This window comes from Corvus hawaiiensis, chromosome 4 (assembly GCF_020740725.1).
Source record: "Corvus hawaiiensis isolate bCorHaw1 chromosome 4, bCorHaw1.pri.cur, whole genome shotgun sequence".
NCBI classification, from domain to species: Eukaryota; Metazoa; Chordata; class Aves; order Passeriformes; family Corvidae; genus Corvus; species Corvus hawaiiensis.
In genome coordinates, this window is record NC_063216.1 from 48,159,162 (window position 1) to 48,180,205 (window position 21,044).

Sequence of the window (21,044 nt, forward strand, 5' to 3'; positions counted from 1 at the left end):
AATGGAGATAACTGAATTTATGTATAAACCAAAACACTGATACTTAACATCTTCTGAATCACATTTGCTCAAGCAATATATTAAAATTAGCAAAAACGTAACATGGCGAGGTTGTTTCTTTATGAATATCTTATGGTACGTGGCAATCTAAAGTGCCTCATTATCTCTATTCATAGGATAGTTTATGAACTTGTTTACCACAGAGAACGAAGAGGTTTCTTGTAAAATTTGTCCTAATTTAGGTGAATGCTAGTGACAAAAAATTACATTATATTTACTACAAAATCCTCCTTCTTTCCTCGCAGGTTTACAAAAATGAAAGCAGCTGAGAAAAGAAAATAAATTGACCTGCAGCATGCAAAAACTGCAATATAAACCAGTTTCTGGAACACTACAGTTTTGCCAGATATTTACAGTTTAAACTTCATTGTAAGATACTCCCTGGAATGCCAATGCTCCCACAATCTCAAAAGGATCTCCTGCTTTAGACTGAGTTTTGACAAGGATACAAGCAGTATGATGCACTTGTTCAGATATCCAGGGAACTGTTTAAATTCTCAACAGTTCTCCAACTATTTAAAATACCTAATATTTTTAATAAAAAAATTCAATATGTGCCTCAGCTTTTAATTTGTGAGCATAGCATGTCATTTACATGAGGGAAACTTGAATTCTCCTAAAAGAAAATAGAAGATTTACATAAATGTTAAATACTTTCAGTGCCACCTATTGGCTGATAAATTGTTTCAGATGAACATCAGCTTCATAACTGTGGACAAAGTACGTAGGGCTACTTATAGTAATATTTCTAATTCGTACTGAAGGTAAAACCAGCATCAGGGTCTATAATCATATTTGAAGACATTATTCCATCTCAAAGAATTTAAAGTCTAACCACTTTTTTTTTCTTCACAGAAAACAACAAATCCTGGAGGATGCTTCAGACATATTGTGGTGGTATCAATGTTCTAACGCATTTAGAGAATAGGTATGGTGTTGGAAGATGTATGAAGAGGTCAGGAAGTGATTAAAACTTGTCTTTTTAGCCTGGCAATGGGGTTTTACTTGTGTGAACCTATCATCCAATCAGTTTAGCTACAGTTAACTTCTCTGTAAAATTTCAAGTCAAAGACACTCTTCACTGCATCTCAGATCCCATTTCTGGAATATACTGAATTCTGTGGCATCTCTCAGAACTTAGGCCACAGAATTAACTTGCCACATTGATAATTTCATCAGGAACATGAGGAATACCATTCAATTACATAGTTAAATGTAATCTCATGATTGTTTTCTAGAGCAAAATTTGCCATTCTGAATGAATGATGTTTATATATTTTATCATTTTTTTAAATGTGTATGTTTAATAACTCTCCGAATGATCTTGAGTTTAGGATTTTAGGTAAGCTATCTAGAGGCTCTATTTATACAAGGAAGGCTCATTTGTTACATACATTGTTATGAAGCTTGATATTTCCTTGAAGAAATGATAATTCAAGTTTATAATTATTTCTTTGTTCTAGGAATTCCACCCATAAGAATGATTTATACTTTTTTCCTCTTTATGCTGAGGTTTTTTGTTTGCCTCCCAGATAAGTTATGTCACAATAGGGAGATGGAATTATGGCTCATATTTTCAAAGAACCTAACTGCTTTGAAAACAAGGCTTGATCATAGTGCCCTGTGCCAGAAAGGGACTTAATATCCCATACAGCTCTTTGTATTTGCTGACACTTTTTTAAAGAGAGTCACCTTATCTCTTTGATAAACTAGATATTTTAAATCAGCTGCTTGGGAAAAGAGCAGAGCTACACCTATGCCCAGAGAGTCCAGCCACTACAGACTAAGAATGGTCAGTTCTGTCCTTGGAGAAGGAGTTTAGTTAATTACCTTAGAGCTTACAGTCTGCTTAAGGTGAGCCTCTGAATTCCTTCTATAGTCAAAGACAACCTCTCCAGGTTGGCAGCTTGGAGAGAAATCCTAGTTATAGGACAATGATCCAGAACGGTAAAGTATTTTTACAAGGTGACTGTCCTGTATCAGGAGCTATTCAGGGAATGCAGGTGACCTTAAATTTAACACTAAAACTTTTTAGGAGACTGACATTTTGAAATGAATCTTATCCTGACTGTCTAACGTTTTAACTTTGAACAGGTCCTTTGCGAGCATTTCCAGTTGTCTCAGTTTCCTACAAAAAAAAGAAAAAATTGCCAGGTCTGTGTTACAAAACTAATCTTGGGATACAGTTGCCAGCTGGGGGCAGACAGGACAGGACCTTTCTGGCTGAGGTCCCAGAGATCATGGAACTGGCCCTGGCTGTCGAGGTTCACCCTGCCTGGCCCAAGAACAGCCTCCACCATTGCTGTCCTCATAGCGCACTGACACTGTCATTAATTTTGCACTGATTTAATTCATCCTTTCAGGTCTTTTCTACTCCTGGCATTAATTTTTGCTTCTCCTTTCCCCTTATGCCCTCTCGGAATCAGACTGCCCTTTTTTGGCGCTGAAGTGCAGCTAAGCAGCCTGAAGGCTGTGAACTTTTGGCCACAGACTCAGAAGCTGTGACAGAGGCTGAGTCAACAAAATGACTCAAGGCCTGAAACACATCAGAAAAAAGAAAAAATAATCTGTCCCATAGGATTTGAAATAAATTAGGTTTTTAACAAATTACAACAAATCCTTGGCCAAAGGAGAAAAATCCAAGAATGGGAGCAATGTTTTTCTTCAGGCTAACATGGTGAAAATAACATGAGCTTCAGTGCTAAACTATATCCATTGGTGAGGGAAGAATACAAAAGTGCAATATTTATTTAATGACAGAAGAAAATGTCTGACTCAGTGTTCCTCTGAAGCCCAGCTTACTACAATGGTGGTTGTACTTTAATTCCCATATCCAAACCTGAAACTATATAGGCTGAACAGAAACAACCCTCAGCTGTGGAAGATTATTTCCTGGCTAAGGGCAAAATCATATAAGGACATCTAATCTCTAATCTAATGAGTACTAGAAAATAAGTATGGAAGCTCATTTGCAATACTTCTGATGTTAGAAGCTTTTGCTTATGAGTCACAAGATTTTGGTGTTGTCATATCCAAAACAAAATTTACATTTTAACTAGTGCTCTGGATAAAACCAAATGAGGACTTGGAATGCTATTTCTTAACAGAAAAAAGCCACTCATAACTTACATAGCTTTTTTTTATAAATGTTTTGATTATTAATAGATTAATTTATTTAGCTTAATCAGTCTCTAATTTCCAAAACAGGACAATTTTTCATGTTAAATTTTCAAGCACATATACATCTGTAAATAAATTTTTTTGGAGAGTTGCCCATGGCATCATCCTCATTTTAGTACTTCCCTTTCCCAAACAAACAGAAACCATGTAAGCCCTACCTTTCAGGTGGGTTCTTTACCATTTTTCAGTGTTTATATCATTTGACTTAGAAAGTCATTCCTCCAATCCCATATTCAAATAATTTTTAACAATTTTCTAAGTGAAAAACATGTCATTACTATGATAAATCTCAACTGATGACAACACACTGCACAACTAAATTGTCATTCTAAAAAACTCTTTATTTAACAGGGTTTCTTTGGTCATGATACTTGTTCAAGTATTATGAAGTTCATAATAAATTATCTCCACATGGTATTAACCATGTTCATGTCAAAGACATAGGTCTCAAGTGTGTTGATTTAAAATTTCTACAAAAAATGTTTAGTAGAATCAGTGCCTTGAGAATACAGTAGCAGTATAACTTCAGCACTAATTTGCTGTCACCAAGACTGTATAAACATATGCACTGAGCTGCTGCTTTCTTTAGATAGTGGTTCTGGGCTGTCTCTCTGCAAAGTACTTAGGTACAGTTCACTCTTTGTTAAAGATCTCTCAAACAACCAGTGTGCTAGTTGGAAATAAAGTAATAAAAATCGAGTAAGACTTCTTTATACCCACCAAACTGCTAATTCTGTGTTCTCCCTGCAGTTCTTCACAAAGATTATTGCTACACAAATTCGGCTCAACTTCAGTGGAATGTCAGGAGGGAAAAAGAGAGAAGTGTGGGTTTATACTGTTGAAGATTCATAACTATGGAATAACCTTGTATGAATCCTATGATTCTATGCTTTTTAGATCCAAGTTGTGTCTCCTTTTACTAAAAACGATGATTCTCAATCACAGCCAGGTACTTGTTCTGTATCCAGAACAGTTCTACAATGTCATAGAATCATAGAATCACTGAATGGCCTGGGTTGGAAAGGACCCAAAATTTTATCTAGTTACAACCCCCTTGCCATGGACAGTCTATCACTGTTTATTAATCAGAGGAAACTATTTTTATATTTATTCCTGAATGTTTTATAAGAGGCAAGTTGGAATTCCAAGTTTTCAGAAATTGGCAAGTGCATAAAGAGTGAACTAGACTTATTTTGAGAGGGTTCTTTTAGTTTTGTCTTTAAAAAAGTAACTAGATTATGAGGTTTAGGTGAAAATGTTATAACTTTATTTCTGTTTTAAGTCAACTGAAACCAGTCTATTTGTTGACGAGCCAAATAATTTATTTGTTTTAGCTTAAGACATAGCAATGTTTGTAGTCCAAAATTATGTTCCCTGGATATCCTTAATGTGATGCTGTTGGTTTGTTAAGTGTATCCCAAGAAGAGATGAGAACAAGAAAAACCTTAGCTATCTTTCATAAAACAGCTAATATGACAGTTTCATGGTATCTAAAAAATGTTTACTACCATTTTAAAAGATTATGTCAGGAAAAAATTCAAATGCATGAGTGTGCTTCTGGACAGCTTGACTGTTATGTCACACAGCTGTGTCACTTACATTTTTTTGTACAGATTTATGCTGTAGAATTCCAAAATAAGCAAGATTCCAGGCCAAATGGATCCAATCTGATAATGCATTCTGAGAGTGGTACAGTTCCTTTAATTCTTGTTTAAAAAGGCTTCTCAGTCTTCTTCTGAGTACCACCAGAGTGACTAGACTCCCTGCTATTACTGAAGTGTCAGGTTGCTTAATATTTGTACCTCATGTTGTCACTAGGATAATGTACCATTTGATGTGACCACAAGTCTTTAAAGTGGGAATTATTTGGTTATTTAAATAGTAGCTTGTTTTTCTGTGAAAGTTTAATAATGATGACTGTTCTCAAGGAAAAAAAAGAACAATCCCTAAACCCTTAGAGTGACTTAGACTAGCAGCTGGCTTAGTCAATTAGCTTACAGCATCATCTCTACTGTAATGGTGTTCTTCTGGATCTTGACTTTCTTTTATGCCTGATTCTGGACAGAAAAATGATAATGTTTGTTTTATTAATTTGTATGACACAGATTACCCATGAAAATTCTCACAAGTGATGCCTTTTTGATGGAAATAGACTCTTCTTGGGTCTTTTCTGAAATACATCTTGGTGTATTGATTTAGCAGTTGAAAAAGACGTGATAAGTCAGCAAAAGGAAAAGCAAGCCCTAGAAAATAAATAAATACATATTAAACATAAATATAATTTCTACCTGAATAGATGCATCATATTTTCAATGTTTTTCAGTGTTTTCCATATAACACTCTAACGTTGTCCTGCTATTAATTCAAAGAAACCCAATGCAAATTGCTTCAAGACAAATAGCAGTATCACTGCATAAGATCAACTTCATATAACTATGTTTTAACGGCCTTAAAGTCAAATATGTCTCAATGCTTCCCTCCACTCTGTGCTCTTTTAGAGAGCAGTTCAGCCAGAATCTGAGTGAATTGACATCTGGAAGTACCTGTCTGCCTATTTGTGTTTGCCTCTCACTTGGGGTTAGGTGAGATGGGGTGCCTTTCCCTCACCTTCTACACTCACTTCAAGGTTATTTGAATGAAGTGAGTATAGGAGAAATTAATGTACCTTCCACATTTTAATAACGTATTTTATGGGTAAACACAGTTCTATCTTTTTCTGATATTAGTTATTATTTCTATTTTGTCATTACTCTCCTTAAAACCACTAACCTTTTTAATATTTCCAGTTGAAAAAAAAAACTCCTCTTATATAGTAGATGAGAACCTTATTCCATTGTAAAGGTGGAAGAAATGCACAAAAGTGCTACATATTCACATTTTTATCAAATAACCGAAAATTTTAAAAAATCTTTTCTTAATTTAATTATAGCAAAAAGATAAAATCATATTTACTGTTCTTTTACAGCTGACAATTGAATCCCTTGTTGACTAAACTTCTCTACCTAAACAGATCCACAATGACATATTTGGGAATCAGTCTTTTATCATCCACAGTGATGGAGCTTTCACTGTGAAAGCCATGATGATTACTGAAGTACAGCTTGACTCTTTTCAAATTTTGCAATGTCTTGTAAAATAAAGGAAGATTTATTTTATATTTACACATATGCTTTGTAATTATTTAATCAACCAAATCAAAATTTTACAAGTAAAAAACATTTGTCATTTCATTATGCATTGTTTGAGGCTGAAAAGGCATTTGATTATCATAATTGAGTAATGGATATTAGCTACAGTGGTAATCAAAATAAACACAGAGCATTTATATAGCATCTTTTCATGGTCCTTTTCCAAATTATATAATCCATGTACAAACTGCACATGAATAAAGTGCTAAGGTTAAACAAACAAGCCTTTAATGATCAGCAATGGTGAAGTCAAGAGGTTTCTTCCAGACATATGTCTCAAAGAGTACCTTTAACTGAAAAAGCTAAACATTAGGTTTTGTCAACGTTAAATATTTCTTGTCTCAGTTCTCTAGAGTCTGTAATTTTTTTTTTAAATGTTTAAAAGCTTAACTTATTCACTCCCACTCTACAAGGTGTTCTACAGAATCCTTTCACATACTCAAGAGATGCTTTCCAGTGGTGTGTGATTAGTGTTAAAGTGTACTTGGCCTTGTACACAAACATGAAAGACACGATTATATCAGTCTGGAACTTTGCATTAGAAAAAGCTGGCTTCCTTATGATGGCATTTGTTACACTAGTTGCAGGTGTGCAGGTTTTTTCTCTTTTTATTTCTGATTAAATTGCAATATCAAAATGCCCCATTTAGGAATTCCATTGAAATGATCAAATATAATTTTTTCTGTTTCCAAAACTTTTGTGTAAGAAGCTTCTATATTTCATGTATTTTTAAATAACAAGTAAAAGGGCTGTAATAAAGTTATTCATTCTTATTACCCAGAAACACATTTTCTGATATTCTGTAAATGCTCTGTAACAGTCCCTTCCAGTACTGTTTGAAACAGATAAAATGTTTCTTCCGTTACAGATGAGATCCTGAATCCGTTGCAGAAAGTGGGAACGTTGTGACCTTCACTTGGGCAGGCTTTTCAGATCAGGTTGTTGAATGTTTTGTCTCAAATGCAAACATCAGATACCAAGTAACTATGCTATAGAAGTAAAATTTTATGCAGGCGGAATCTTAATTGAGGGACCTGAGTAAGGTTTAATTCTAGAAATCTGGAGACTGCACAGGGAATAGTTTGAATATTCAAAGATCCAAGTACCAATGGTTTGAATATTTGTGGTATTTGAAGGTTATCATGAAACAGTATTTCTATTGCTTGTTTTGTACCACATGGTTATGACTATGGAGAAATACTTTTCACTTAGCCTTGTTTTCATGTTAGCAGTATCTCTTTTCTCATTAAGTTTAGTGAAGACGTATAACATGTTTAACCATTTTTCTTATATAAAGCTGGAACACTCATTTCTACAAGAGACACTTATATAGCCTGCAGTACATATAAGCCTTGTTAGAGCAGTCTAGGTAATTGTAGTCTTTTGCTGAATTTATGCAAACAGACACGCTACACAGAATGAGAAGAGAGGCTCTTCAGGAAAGCCATTATTGTCTGCAATATTTCTTTTGACCCTTTTTCATTTCAGAAGTGGCATAATCTTGTACTTAATCCCACTGACCCAGGTATTTAAATCCAGTGGACTTTAGGCCATACAAAAATTCTAGGGAGAGGCAGTATCTTCAACATGCCAATGTAAAATAAAGGATAAGATTTCAGGGCTTTTTCACTATGAAACTGAATCAGCCATCAAACAAAAAGAATGGCTCTATGTCTTCTGAGCTAGGTACATTCAAATATTGCTATTTTTACTAGTCTAGTCTTTAGGAACTAGGTAAAATGGTAAATGTCAATTTATTTCCCCCAAATGATTTAAGGAATAGTATACTTGTTTTACTGTATTCAAACACCTCCAGAGAATAGATAGTAATACATTATGGATACCTGGTAAATTCCAGAACACTTTAAAATACATAACCATTGCAATTTGTGAAAACATTTTCTGCCTGTTTGGCCACCTCTATGTAAACTTAATAGTGAAAACCATTAATCCCTATAATGTGGTTACTGTTAATATGTATTTTCACTTTAATCTCAGAAAGTCAGAAAAAAAAAAGGTTTTAGGTTATTTGAAGAATTTAGAGCAGTGGCAGATAATCTGTAATTTGAAAGAAGAAGAGCTGGATGTAAAGAAGTGGTAAAGTTTTGCCCTTCCTTTCCTGATTCCAGTTTAGGGTTGGGGGGGGGCGGGGGTTTTGAGACATTCAAAATGAAAATATGTACCTTCTTGCAATAGGTGTTATGCTATACTGGACTCCTTGTAAAAGTGCAATTAAGGAGGAATTTGAAGAAGAGGGAACTTCTCAAGCTGGCTCTCAATGCTAATAATTGAGGAAGTTAATGGAAAGGTCTCCAAGAGTGTAGGTGTAGCTTTGTGCTCTTAATAACTCTAGGTGTACCTGGTCCTATTGCTGTATTTGAGGAAATATTTCTCAGAAGTCACTTACACTATTCTAGGTTTCACATCAGGACGTTTTGCAGTTTTGTAGCTGAATCTTAAATAAGTTTAAAAAATAAAAAATTTGGCTTGTGCTGTATCTTGCCTACTGTACACTACTGTGGCATACATTTTGAAGTAGCATCATAACTGGCAGATCTTTCCATCATTTTGACTGGTTAATGAAATATTTTTCTCAAATTCCCACAAGTAAATAATGAACACTGTGATTTACATGCATATATGCACTTTTGTCGTGGATATTAGACAGTAATACAGAATTCATGGTTTATCTGTCACAGTCCTTGCAATACAGCACTTCTTCCATGAAGGATCTATTAGTCAGACTAATTCAATTCTGTCCATTCCTGCTGTCCAAAACATTATAACTCCCCTTGACAGAGGTGTGTTCTGATGCCAAAATTTTGTCAATCTCCTTTTCTGTTCAGTAATTGAAACCTGACACACTTTGCATGCCTTCAATGCCATTAACTGTTGTTTTAATTCTAGGTAATGACTGGGTCATTCAAGATAAATCTTTTTACAAGGCTGATTATTTTAAAATAAATTTAAATATTATACACAGTATCTTTCCAAAACACTTGAGATTAATGAAGGGTCTTAGTAGCATAACCAACAGTTTTAGTTATTTGACCTCTATATTAAATATAATGACATCTGCAGAAATTTCTGTGTCAGAGCCATGAGTGCACCAAGATACTGGTGAAGTACCCTGGCAAATCTCCCCTGAGGCCTTTACCCATGCATCCTCTGCTCTCTGACTTGGGGGCTGCATCAATCTCAGACTCTTGCCCTTCTTGGTCCTTCCTGAGTTATGATGTAGGTTTGCTGCCTCTGGCCCTGCCATTCAGGCAGAGATTTGTAAATGGGTCTCTTCTGTGCTGTGTGGTAGCTCTAAGCTCTGAGGTGTTGGAATGAGACTTTCCTTTTCATCTGAAGAAAGATGGACCTACCCCCTGAAGAGGGTTTGCAGTTCAGAGCAAGGGGGATGCAAATCTAAGCAGTAGTTATTAAGACTCAAGTCTCTTCTGAAGTGGTTTCTTTTCAATTAATAATTTAGCTTGTTCTATTCCCTAGAAGTCTGTTTCTGAACCACCCAGTATTGAGCATATTCTTCAATGAGTAAGAAGTGGAAATTTATTTCTATCCTGCCTAAGAGTATTTCATCCCCCCACCACTACATGCCCTAAAAGCTGCCAGCAGAAGTGGGTGGAGAGGTATCTTTTTCTTGTGTAGCATTAAGCAAAATAGGAAAAACAGAATCTGTTGCATATAAATTGCTTAAATAATTGGATGTGGTAAATTCACCTGAATACTAAATACTGCATTACACAGTTTTCCATAGAGAAAGAAAGTCTGTGAATCAAATGTATGATTTCCAAGCTTAAGCTCTTCTCATTATCCTGCAGCTTCTTTTTTCTTTGCAATACTATTTCACACTAAGCCATGGAAATATTAAGAATTGTGCATTGTTCTTACAGAAATTTTTCCCAAAGCCTAACAGTACTAGAGGAAGATGAGAAGTGTGCATGCCTACTTCTTGCCTATAAAGATTAAATAATCAGGGCCATTATTCAAGTTTATCTTCTCTTCATTCTGAACAGTGGTCATTTGGCAGTATTTACAAACATTATGACTTGTGTGCCAAGTAAGGATCTGTAACTGTCACTGAATTCAACTGCTTTCGCTGTGCTTCTACTTATAATGGATCACATTCAGAAAAGTAGAGGCAATGACTTATGCTGTTCATAGAGGGATTTAAAATACAAATACATTTGGCTACTTGCTGACCCTCCTGAAGGACACTGTAATGGTGAAGAATTAACAGAGGAAAATCTCTCAGCAAAGTGAAAGGTAGAAATGAGTGCTTTTCTATCACCAAAACCCATGCTATTGTCCAGGCCAGGAGGTTAGCTTATAAAATGGTTCCTTGAAGAAAATAAGTACTTTCATCATCAATAATGCCTATGGATATTTCTCTCTCTCTTCTTACTAGCAAGGGAAAATCCTACATCATAATTTGCTACCCAAATTTGTCCTAGTGTGAAGTAACTTCATACTGCATGACAAGCAGGTATATTAGCAGCCCCCAGAGAAAACTTGTTCTCAAAATGCTACATACATTTTCAAAGATATCTTTGTTCTTGTGGCCACAAAGATGGCAGTTAACCATGACCAGGCTACAAAATATTAAAGAATTTGTAGACCTGGAACTGAATGTCAGGAGAATACTATGAATTCAAATACTGGTATCATTAAACTAATTTCCTTAATACTGATATCTTTAGCCTTAAAAAGCAAAGAACCATTGTTTGTATATTTGCAGTATTTTGATCCTGGATTGCAGTTGGAAAAAAAAAAAAGCAAGAAACAGTTGTTTTCCAATAGAAGAATGTCAAAAATTTACGTTTAAAATAAGCTCTAGTTCTTAGTACTGTGGAATAGGCATCACTGTCTTGTACAAAGTTAACATTAGTTCTGAAGTTTGTTTTTTAAATGTGCTTACAAAATTAGTCAGAAATTTGACAGCTGTGTGCATACAAAATAAAGTGAAGTTCGATTATATAGGGGAGTTGCTTCAGGCAAGCCTTGACATTTTTTTTTTCTATGCCTAGCAACACTTCATCAGAATTATATGTTATGATATAATTTTATCTATTTATGTTATGTACCTATGAAATTTTCACATTGTAGAAGGTTTTTTTAGTGAGTGTAATCAAAATAAGTCAAGAAATAGTCCTTTCTCAAGAAATGAAAAAGGTGTCCTAGGGATTCATAGCTGTCTAAATTTTGGAAAGTTATAATTAGTATAGCCTTTTCTCCAAAGTGGAACATCATTCATACAAATAACTTAGGTATGTTCATCCGAATGTGCCTTACTAAGAAAAAGTAATGGCTTATTATCATGCCTTCTGGTCTTCAGCAACATATGAGATTATACAACCAGCAGAAAGGATCACATGAGTTTCTAAATTTTCTTCTTTCTCTTAAATGACATAGTGTAAAATGTGAGGCAGAGTATGTGAGGCAGAAAAAATTTAGAGTTATATGGGTTACATTATGTGGATGACAGCTTACAGGTGACTGCAAAGTGCACCCACATATGAATGCACCTGTATCCATTAACAAAGTGCTCTGAAAAAATGCTTATTTAGGAACAATATGATGTTTATACCACATAGTTTACTGGTTTAATGTGATACATTGCAGGTATATAGTGTTTACTTCAAGACACAACCAAACACTACATTGTTCCTTCGTGTCACAGGGAGCACACATTTAGGCAGGACCCTTGGCAATCTTCTACTGTAATCTGTTCCCAAGCAGGATTTTATGTGGCTATGTTGCTACAGCCCCAGTTTGAACATGGCTGGAACATTTCCCAGATGAGAGGGAAAGAATGCCATAGCCAGAATTACGATCTGCCTAGCAGACACAAAAATAATTGTACACAAGTGTATACATGTGAGGCCTTTACTAGGTCCAGATTTTGTCTCACTTATTTATATAAACGCCAGATCTATGGCCAGGCAGTGTCGGTGTCTGTTGGGTATTCCCCCCATCCCACTTAAAGTGCCATCTGCTGTTTCATATATCTGCCAAGTGTATGGATTAAGTCTGCTGTTTCCCATTTATGTCACGTTATTAATAATGGTAATGAATGTTTGCTAAATGATAGTTGCACAGGCTGTAGTTGTAAAATTCATGGTCACACATTCTTGTCCTTTCCTTATTTGTCTTATGAGTGCCAGAACTCTGGACATACTTTTCAATTCTCAAATATTTATTTCTCCTGATGATCCCTTCTAATATTCCAACAAATCATAGGGCTTTAAAAAATATTACTCCCTGATTCTATGAACTGACTGCATGTACATACCCATGCATTTTCAACCTATGCAGGCAGTGGGTACAGAAAAATAACCAGCTTTAAATGCAGTAAGGAATAATCTGGTAGGGTTCCCCTGTTTCACATATGATTTGAAGAAGCCCATCTTTTCACAATCCCAGCAGTAAAGATAGTAAAAAAAGAGACCTTCTCCATACCTGTCCTGGTATCAAATTTATTGACACATTTTGATAAACAGTGTGCAGCATGTTTTGGTATTTTAAAACATGATAAAATGTAATTAATTTAATTTTTAAAAGCCTCACACAAGGATATTTTTTCCCCTTTCAATAGATCTTCCTTTTTAATGCCTGAGCTCTGAAGACTCTTGCATCTATAACATAAATGAAGGAAGTTTCAAAGGGACATCCCATATGTAATTTTTATGATATGTAATTCAATTTCACTGTAACTGTGGATACTTATGATGGTTGCATGATATACACTTCACATATTTATTGTGATTATTTTTCCACTGAAATCTGATATCAGACTTCTGTAGTGGGACAGTGCAGAGTAATCAGAAGTAATCATGTTTTCCCCATCAAAACTGTCTCTCCCAATATTCCCACGTGTGTATAAAGAGCCACTTAATCACGAACTCTAATATGTTTGTTGGCAATTTAATTTTTTGTTTCACCTTGAGAACTACAGTGAGGTCAACATGCTTGAGTACAGTTTTATACTCTGCTGTAATAACTTGAATATTTTTAAACCTACATACATATGAGGTCAGTGCAAACTGTAAATATGTCTGTCGTTGGACCAATAGTCTTGATTTTGTCCTTGTTTTCTGACAGTTCTAGTAGCTTGTAATAAACTTTTGGATAGGATTTAGTAGCTAAAGCAGACTTAACTAAGACCAGGTCACTAAAATCAAAACCACAGGAATGAAAAATGGTGGTAACTTCTGCTTAGCCTTGGAGGTGTCACAGGTCCATGCAAGATTTTCTTTTCATATGCAGGACTTTGAAGTATTCAGGAAATTATCAGGAAGTTATCCATCCATTAATTAATTAATTAATTCTCCTCAGTTTTGCCTAGCAAGCTTTAATCTAGTAGCTGTTCCCAGGGCATGCCTTACGCATTTCCACATAGAATCCTAGGATTGTCTGAGTTGGAAAGGACCTTAAATATCATCCTCAACTTCTCTGAACAACCTGTTCCATTGCCTCACCACTCTTACAGCAAAGATTTTTTCATAACATCTAATCTGAATCTCTCCTCTTTTAGTTTGAAACTATTTCCTTTTGTCCTGTCACAATCTGGCCTTGTAAAATGGTGTGAGAGGATGCTGCACAGATGGAGGGATACGTGTTTGGCCAGACTACCTGAATTCACGTTCCTCTTTGGACCTCATTGTAAATTGCCCTGTTAGGCTGGAAAATACCTGTAAAAGAGGGGGTCTTGTTGAAAGCAAAGAGAAAATGCTGAATTTCACTGGTCAGGCTGGTTTCAGAGCTACATGTATTAGAAAAATACTGAAAAATATCACCATATCCCAGAAGAGGAAACACATGGGGCTACAAATAATGATTCTCCTCCTCCTGCCCTTTGCCCTATGTGCCCTTCTTTCCAAGGCAGCACACCATGGCAGCAGGTGGAGGAGGGAATGAACACAACCACAAAACAGCCATGAGACAATGAGCATTGGTGTAAAAGCCACAGAAGGCAGAAGTCTACCTCTCACCATCTAAAATGTGAGACCCCCCACTGCCCTTGATGAAAGGTTACACTTTTACCCCCAGGAGGGTGCTGCAAAATAACAAGAAATTTTTCCATGTATTCAAGAGAGAGAATGAGGGTCGATGACTTGTCTTTGATTTTCTTGTTGAGCTGTGCTCAGTGACAGCTACAGATGATTGCATGCTGCTAGGTCCTCTCTCACTGTATGTCTGCTTTAAACTTTTTCCTAAAGCACCTGGAATCCCTTTGGGATCTACTGGGGAGAATAAATGCCTATTTTTGGACTCCAAATCACATTTTGAATCTGGCATTCTTCCTTTTTTTCTCATAAAGGATGCTTACAAACTGACACAATGCCCTGACTTTGGTTTTCTTTTTTTTTTTAAACCAATGGAAACAATGTATATGACTAGTTAAAACTACAAGAAAGCAAAATAATAAAGGTGGTCTGGCTTTTATCTGTCTGTTTCTTTACATATGAAGTGCACTCAGAAATATTTTTGGGTGTTGTTTTCAGTGTACAAGTTCTTTCAGACAGCTAAGGAATAATATAAAATTACTTAGTGTCCAGAGGAAAAAAAAATATACATCTATCATAATTCTGAACCTTTAAGATAGCTAAAAAATAATATAAAATTGCTTCATGTCCAAATAAAAAATTATACATATATCATACTTAATTCCAAATATTTAAAAAGCATTAAAAATTCAGATTTGGAACCTGGGTCTTGTTTTCTTATTTTGGATAATGACAATGCTAGCCTTCTAAATGTGATTCTCCTTGTGTAATATACATACATATACATACGTCAAGTCACAGAATGGTGATTTGTAAAGTAAATAGCAATACATTCTACTTTTTACTGCTCTCCACTTGAAAACTGTATTGACTTGCTAACTGAGTGCCTTCTGCATAAGACTTTAAAATTGGAAGTGAGCTCAAATATTTGAAACTTCTCAGACTTGAATCTTAACTCAGGTCTATTTCATACAGTTTATCTCACTGGAAATTAATACTTGTTTGTTAAAAGTATGTTTTTCACGTCCCAGTGTTCATACTCCCAATTATTCCAATTGTTTGAATTCAGTTCTTTATTATAAGAATGTCTACAGTGAGTACATTGAATAGAGCATAAAGCCATTTTTACTTTTGCATGTGAATATAGCTCTTGTTTCTACAATTACTCTACATATTCTACTTAATTTGCAAGATATAGTAGGAAGGTTAGTTTGGTTGGCCCATTTGTCACCATTATAGTCATCCTAAACAATATTGTTAATTTATGCTATGTATTTCTAGAGTAGAAAAAGAGATAAACTATGCAAGATGACCATATAATCATATTCAAGGATATTGATAATGTAAATGCTTCAGCATGAAAATCTTAATTAGCTTTCAAACAGGCACACAAGGAGAGGATGATGGTGAAGACAGCTGTAAACAGTTCTCAAAAAAGAGAAAAAGAAAAAAAAAGAGAAAACCATGCTCTCAGTGTAAAAAGGGAACAGAATTTTCCAATTGTATCATTGTGTCCATAGAGAGCTATTTCACAACATAGTTAAAGAATTATATCCACTCAGACTTGCTAGCTATATCAACGCCTATGTTCCTTTACTCAGTTTTGATAGCTAGGATCTGACAGCAAGTCTGCATACTGAGACTCTTCCTACGACTTCAGGTTTTCTTAATCTCCTTGTATGATCTCTGATGTAGGCCCAATGCATGTAAAAATGTGATCCACATGTTTTTAAGTTCTCTTTACAAAATTATTACTACAAAACAAACGAATTCTATTTAATAGATTCTGAGAAATATAAATACCAACCCCCCCCGCCCATCTTACAACTTTATTTTTACAAAGGCATCATCATCCTTCAAATAAGTTTGTAAGAGCATTTCTCGTAGAGAAAGAAAGTGGTAGAAATGGCAGGTGCTGTATGGGTGATGAAGCAGAAGTTACAGGCTTTCATGCTGTCTTCATCTGGTCAATTTTAAAATGGCAAATACTATCGAACAGGTTTTCCATCAAACTTTAGCAGCTGTGAAACAATGAATACAGAAAGCACACCTGCCATGTTTTTCATCACCCGATTTGGCTCTTGGCTCCCACCTGGATTTGTGGCACAAATTCTTGTCCTTGAAAGCAAGTCATGCTTACTGCTATTGTGGGCCCTATCCACCAGACAAGTCTATCTGTGCATATGGTCCTAAGAAGTTGGTGTCTAAAAGCAGCAACCCAGAAAGAAAAGTACAGGTCATTTAACTCATCAGATATAGCTTTCACTGGCACTTGTATTAAGGTAGAATATTCTCACAAATTATTTCAGCGTCTCTACCAGTGTATCTCTTCTGCTTGCCTTTCTCTTTTAATTTCCTCTTCTCAGCATCAGTTTCACAAATGTTTGGTAGGTCCTTTCTGTGCCAATGAGTCATTCACTGCAGAATTACTCTGCTTCTGTTTGCTTTCAACTGGGCTCCACTCCAGATACATGGAAATATGTTCCTTTGATGCAATAACGATTTTTTTTTCTGGATATCTTGTTTGAACTATTGGCCATTTGTTTTCTCCTGATTTCTGGATAAATCTACCTCATAGCTAAGGTAACCAACAAGAATTTATCATGCCTAATGGTGAGACAATAAGGCTCAGCATACTAAAACAGAAGCAGATGCTACTTCTGCAATGCTCATACTTTGCTGGCACATTGGCTGATTACGATCTGACTCTGCCCTATTCCAACTTCCCGTTGCCAGCCCAGAAAGTACCAAGTGTGTTTCACCTCTTTATCAGTTACAGAATATATGAAATACAGTCTATATATCTAGTTTTGTGAATGAATCTATTGCAAAGGTTCAGGACTAAAGTTAACAGAAGACCCTTAGAAGTTTTAGGGTAAGCCATATCATTCAGTGTAAACACTTCTTTGATGAATTCTCCTTACATGTGGAAAACTTATACCAGGGTTTTTTATTGCACAGGAAATGATTAAAAATATTGCCACAGTTTTCAAAGAGTTTCAAAGAAAAATAGCAGGGTTTCAAAGATGCCACAAAGACCCATCTTATTTATTAATCATGGTCATTGGTTTAACGTCCTAGTTTCCTTTTCCAGCTTTCAGAATTTTGAAATTAAATGTCCCTAATCAGTTTAAAGCTCATATTGTTGTCTCACCCTGGAAAATGGTAGTCTAAGATTTTTTTTAATGACTAACTGTTAGCACAACATAGAGTATGTAGCACTTGCTTTCGGAAAGGTGATGACAGGAGTCCATTGTTGGATCTTGAGTAAAATTTTGCTCAGAATACCAGTATAACTTTCAAATTAATCTCGAAATTCTGTATTTATCTATTTACCACATGTTGCTTTAATTTCCAAGTTGGTTTTACTTAGAAAAACCTTGATTTTTTTCTGGAGAAAATTAAGCTAGAATCTATTCTCATGTTGTAATTTACTATCTTTCCTTTTCTCTTGCATAATACGTTTGAATGATATAAACAACCCAAGAAAATAAATAAGAAGCCCAAGAATGTGATTTATGCTGACAATTTTCTTCCTGAAAAACACAGAAGAAAGGACTATGCTAAGCAACCTGTTTCATTCTCTTCTTCAATTCTTTTTGTTTTTCACTGTACCATCTTTTGGCTCTCTGTCAACAGCTCCAGCTTCCAGGTGACTTTTGCAATTGCAGATAGCTTTGGTGTTTGTGTAGTTCTTTATTTATGCCTATCAGATGGAGAAACAGGTAAAATGAAGAAAGAGTTAGTCCCTGTTCCCTCTGTTTCTGACTTATCTGTACATCCTATTAAAAAATCATTACAGAAAGCTGACTGAATCACAGGAAATGGCGCAGGGTTTATAAAATCAGAAGTATATTTTCTGCATTAATTCATGCAAATGATTCATGACAGAAAGCGAAAATAAGTAGTTTGACTTTCTCTTCTCAGAATGTTTTTATTTTCCCTTTCCATAAAATGTTTTAGTATCTTTTAATTTAATTTTAGATTTACTCTCAGATACAGGAACATACCTACACTGTGGCTCTGCTCCAGGACTTAAATATGACCTTCACAACTGCTCCCCACTCTTGCCTTTCTTCCTCACTCTCTGCTTTGGAAAGAATTCTAGATAGATGGCCCAGAAGACAGTTTCTGTGCCTGCCAAGAAGCTCCCTAACTGAAGAGATCAGAAGACCAGGACAGGGCAACACACTGCGAGGCATGGCTGTCTGTGCAAGTGTTGCCCCCACCTTTCATTGATCAGATACGTTCAATACAGACTTTGCTCTTGCTCCTTGTCTGTTCTCCATACTGTACAAACATTGTGATTTCTTTCCTGTGGAGTGGAACCCATGTAAAAATAGACATGAAAAGATGGTCATGACATCCGTGCCTTCATCGGTCTAATAACAATTTGGTTGCTCAGGTTGTTGTACCTGGACCGGATCATTCTTGAGTTTGAAGAATACGGAAATAGAAATATTCTTGAATTTTTCTCTCAAGTTAGTATTTTTTCAAGCAAGATTTGGTCTTTAAGTACAAGACTGATAAAAACTGGAGTGATCCTGTGGTGTATTGCCTGACAGTTCAATTCATGCAGTGTTTGATTCACTGTTTCTCAATCCATGCAAGAAAAGTTTGTCAATTCAATGAATGACGTGCAATAGTTTTAAGTCAGACATATTCAGTGATACTTCAAAAATGAATATATTGGGTAAATCTATTATTGCAACTTTTAATTTTTTTTAGTATGACTTCATATCCACATGACTTCCTTCTATAGGAGGACAATGATTGTGTGTTGTGTCACAGTTATTTTATAGAAGCTGTAACATTCATTTAAAAGTAAAAGGTAATCCCTAGTAAGTCCTCTGCTGTGGTCTGCCATGACCACTGGTTTGGAAATATTTTTCTAATAAAATACACCCTAATTTTTTTTGCCTTAATAAGATTGTTCTCAATGCAAAAGATGGTGATTAAAATTCTATATCTGAAGAGTGCATATAAATGGCTATTTATCTTTTTGGTCTATTGCATACTATAGTGAAATTAGATAAAAAGGTGGAAAAAAAATGCAGTCAGTTTATTTTTTCATAAAGCTGCTGGGAGATGCTGACATGTAAAGAATGTGTTCCAGGAGTTGTGCCAAGGAAGCAGCTAGCTGATGTGAGTGATGATGATGCAAAGACTTGGAAGGAAGAACAGATCATAAAAAAAAGAAAATAATCAAGGGAAAGAATTAGATTGTAGGACTGCTTGTGGGTCTTTGCTTCTTCATGTCAGTTTCACAAAAGGAAATAACTGGTATAAGAAGAAACACTTACGAGCTGAAATGAAATGTGAATCTGAAGGCCAAAACGCTCAGTTTATAAGTAGTTTTACTGTTTCAAAATGACTGCAGCTGTTCTAACTTAGCAGCATTTGTTACTACAGAGCAACATTATTGTTGTTTTATAACTTCTGGTTCCCGTCAATACAGATCATTTTCCTAGCTGTGTAAATATTCATTAGCAAAACTCAGCCCTCTCCATATTCCTTGTTGCCCCAAAAAGACTCAAAAGGAAACTAAAGACTATAACTTCTTTAACCCTGAGGATGTAAATTAGTTTGGTTTTCTTTCAATTAAGCAGTTTAAATGATAGTTGATATTAACAATTGTCTTCTTCAGCAACAAATCACAGCACATAAACAAACAATGCACTTACTGAAGACAGATGAAAGGTCACAACACCTTTTAAACAGAAGTATCGAGTCCAAAATGTGCAGCCAATTATCTGGATGATTTTCTCTTAAAATTGACAATTATTCGTAGTAGAAACTGAGCTGACAGAATAATCAGAATAAAAATGGCAATAACATTGTGGCAAATGCAGCCTGTATGAGAAAAAAATCTATCAATATTTTCTACTTAGCATTCTTGAAGTATTTAATATCTGCTTATGAAGAAATGTGTGTCTTACAGAATTATGATACTCCAGTAAAACATTCTTCACCAGTAAAGAATCAATGTTATCCCTCATTACTATACAGTAAAGTCAGCTCACAGCACCACTCTGCAGTAAGAAAGTACCGTTGTCTTGTTTTACAGGGAAAAAAGATTAAATATTTGGCTGAGATCACACAGTCAGTCTGCAGCAGTACCCACAATTCTTGGATCCTGATGTAATCTGCTGCTCTGCTGCTTTGAATTCCCAAGTCAAAAAACAGAAAAAACCCCAACAAAACAATGCCAAAGAATCCTGCATCTTATGCAGTGGTTGTAGGGCCACTAGTAGCTAGTTGATTTTTTAATCCCACTTAAATCAAGATTACAAATAAATCTGCCTCTAAAAATCTATAAACAACTTAAAGGCTGGTTTATAGTTTCTCTTTTGCCATTCTACTGTATATCAAGGGGCATTACAAATACTCATTGACTGCACATTTTAACTGTTTAGTAAGTTTTTTGCACGATTTAATTCTGTATGCAATTTTAAGAGTTAGCAGCCTAAAGACTCATAAAACTCCTGACCATATGTTCTCTTGCTCTTCAACTTTTAGTATAAAATTCAAAGTATGCATTTTAAAAATATCTTTAGACTCCTAAACAAATGTTGTTGCTAAGATATGAATAGGCCATGAAAAC

The 21,044-nt window shown here is 35.3% G+C and overlaps 1 long non-coding RNA gene across 4 annotated transcripts in view; it reads left to right on the forward strand.

The window, feature by feature from the left end:
* Nucleotides 1-19,264, forward strand: part of LOC125324481 — a 31,401-nt gene extending 12,137 nt beyond the window's left edge. For 3 of the 4 annotated variants that reach the window (XR_007203000.1, XR_007202999.1, XR_007202998.1), the window contains one exon: nucleotides 306-19,264. This is a non-coding gene — a long non-coding RNA (uncharacterized LOC125324481). The remainder of the gene's footprint in view (nucleotides 1-305) is intronic. The other variant, XR_007203001.1, reaches the window with a different exon arrangement.
* The last annotated feature ends 1,780 nt before the right edge of the window (nucleotides 19,265-21,044 follow it).